Source organism: Malus domestica, chromosome 05 (assembly GCF_042453785.1).
Source record: "Malus domestica chromosome 05, GDT2T_hap1".
Lineage (NCBI taxonomy): Eukaryota > Viridiplantae > Streptophyta > Magnoliopsida > Rosales > Rosaceae > Malus > Malus domestica.
Genome location: NC_091665.1, coordinates 35777888 through 35780395, shown reverse-complemented (window position 1 = coordinate 35780395; position 2508 = coordinate 35777888). Strand labels below are relative to the sequence as shown.

General features: G+C 34.2%; 1 long non-coding RNA gene across 1 annotated transcript; it reads right to left on the bottom strand.

The window, feature by feature from the left end:
* Nucleotides 1-260: 260 nt before the first annotated feature.
* Nucleotides 261-1069, bottom strand: LOC108173417 (uncharacterized). The gene is made up of 2 exons (XR_001790048.3): nt 900-1069; nt 261-627 (listed from the first exon to the last, which is right to left on the bottom strand). It is a non-coding gene; the product is annotated as an uncharacterized lncRNA (long non-coding RNA).
* Nucleotides 1070-2508: the final 1439 nt, after the last annotated feature.

The following is a 2508-nucleotide window of genomic DNA, read 5'->3' as shown; positions in this document are numbered from 1 at the left end:
AAAAGATGAAGTAAATGAGCAATTGCTTGAATACAAAGTACAGGGCATAAACATGAGAACAACCCTAACACGCATGTACTGAATACAAAAGTAGTTTGTGTATCAAGTTTATGAGGACGAAATAACTGGTATAATTGTTATGATATAATGTAAGGGTTCCATTTCTATGCTACAGATGGTATGGATGCACGAAACTGAGAGATTTTTCAGTCTATTTGGATCAAGGTCTGATACATAAAATGTAATAATAGTGTTGGATGGAAAGTTGAAAAGAAATTTCTAATTATTTATGTAATGACATTTGGTGTATCGGAGTAAGACCATGTTTTCCGGTACACTGAAAAATTTCTCTACAAGACCACTCCAGATCATTCAATACTATTAGCATTTAATGCTATGTAACATGGAAGAATTTTCCGTAATTTAACTTTGAATAATATTTTATTCAATAATAAAAAAAAATTATTTGCAATCAGGGGCGATCCCTGATGGGTCCTAGATGGCCGGCTCATGGGGCTTCCCTTCCTATTCCAGGTGGCTTAGAACCTATTGGTACGTCTATTGACTGCACTTTCCTTGCTAAACTGATCTCCATTTGCAGATGCGACCTGCTAATCATCAGCTTCCCTGCATCATACGCAATGACAAGAAGAAACTTTCATAATTAGTTAACATATAGATGTTGAAGGCTGGCAACCTTTCCAATTTTCTGGTTTTTTTTTTAAATTTTATTTTTCATTTGTTTGAGAACTAGAAACTGAAAACAAAAAATAGAAATCAAGACAGATTTAAAAAAATATATATAGCGTTTAATTTTCATTTAAAAAAATTGCAGACGAAATAGTTATCAACCCTAGACAAGAATTTAATATGGGGGAGAGAGAGAGAGAGAGAGTAACTGTGTACTGGATGTTCAGAAACATTGGCAAAGACTAATTTTGATGAGAACAATAGCAATAGAAAGAAGGGAATCATGTAAACACCGCAGGCCTTGTGATTGTGAACCATTTTAATTACTAGCTGGAGATACAAAAGTTTGGCTCCTTCCTTCCCGTTGCTAGCTATCAGCTAAAGCTAGCCCTTTATATATTATGCGATCTAGGCGACACCACATATCTAAACGCGTTTTAGCCTTTTTTTTTTTTTTTTAATTATTAGTACTTATTTGGCATCGGACTGACTACTGCATGCTAAGTCAAATTAATGGACTAGTTCAATCTTTCATACAATGGAGATCGTATATGTACGTGATTCGGATCCCAACCCCAGTCAAATTTAAAACCAAATGACTTGGACATAAGTTTGAGATAATTAATAATATATTGACGTATATTAAAAGCTATAAATGGATGAGGATCCTCTCCAAATTTTCTTTGTGAGGATTCCTATCCGTTTATCGTACATCGTGCAATCAATTTTCGTAAGATACTGTTTGTGTTTAATTAAAAAATTCAAAATGATTTATAGCCGCACGATGTAAGATAAATGGATGAGATGTGAGGATTGGATCCTCACAAAGAGAATCTGGATGGAATCCAAATCCGTTATAAATAAGAAAATAATAATAACTAAGGTACAAAGCTGGACTATGAACCAGCTTCCAGTTATGCATGAAAACCCTAGCCAGTTTAAGGAGATGATTAGTTTTTGTGTACGCAAGTAATGCAATTATATCAAGCTCGTATACAAATGTTGGTATTAGACTTGCGGAATGAAGCAAGTACCTGCTCCTTCTAGCTTATTTTTATTCCGTCTCATCTTGCAATGTAATCTCACTACAGTAATTTAAAGATCATTTTTGCCAAAAGAAAATAATTAGTTGACGTATATGCTTAAAATAGGTGGGCAGTTAAATCGGTTCTAATTTTATACATAAGCACACCAAACATCGGATTTTTATTAAATAGTTAAATTTATTGGTGTTAACCAATCTTGATCATATACAGAAGAGGGAGAAGAAAATTATATCAGACTTAGAGAGAGAATTAGAGATAGAGAGAGAGAGAGAGAGTACTTAGAGAGGAAGTAATATGTTTGACTTTGATTATATTTTTCAATGTTATGTTTACGTCATCCTTATAGTTCTTATATACAACTCATGTTGCCTAACTGTTTAACAAACTACTAACTACTTGTCTAATCTTATGACACTTGTCAAGAGTATAGCCCTTAGATTGATTACTCCTTACATCCCCCCTCAATCTCAGGGGCAGCAACACTGAGTCTGAGATTGGAACAATGAGTCTTGAATAATGGAGCAGACAATTCTTTAGTTAAGATATCTGCAAACTGCTCAAGGGAAGAGACAAATTGAACCAGCAACAAGCTTTTAGCCACCCTTTCTCTCACAAAATGAACATCGATTTCAATGTGTTTTGTGCGCTGATGCTGAACATGATTACATGTAAGAGCAATTGCAAAAAGATTATCACAATAAAGGGTAAGGATACCAGAAATAGAAACTTGCAGGAACCTTAACAATTAAGTAATCCAATCTATCTCAGCAGC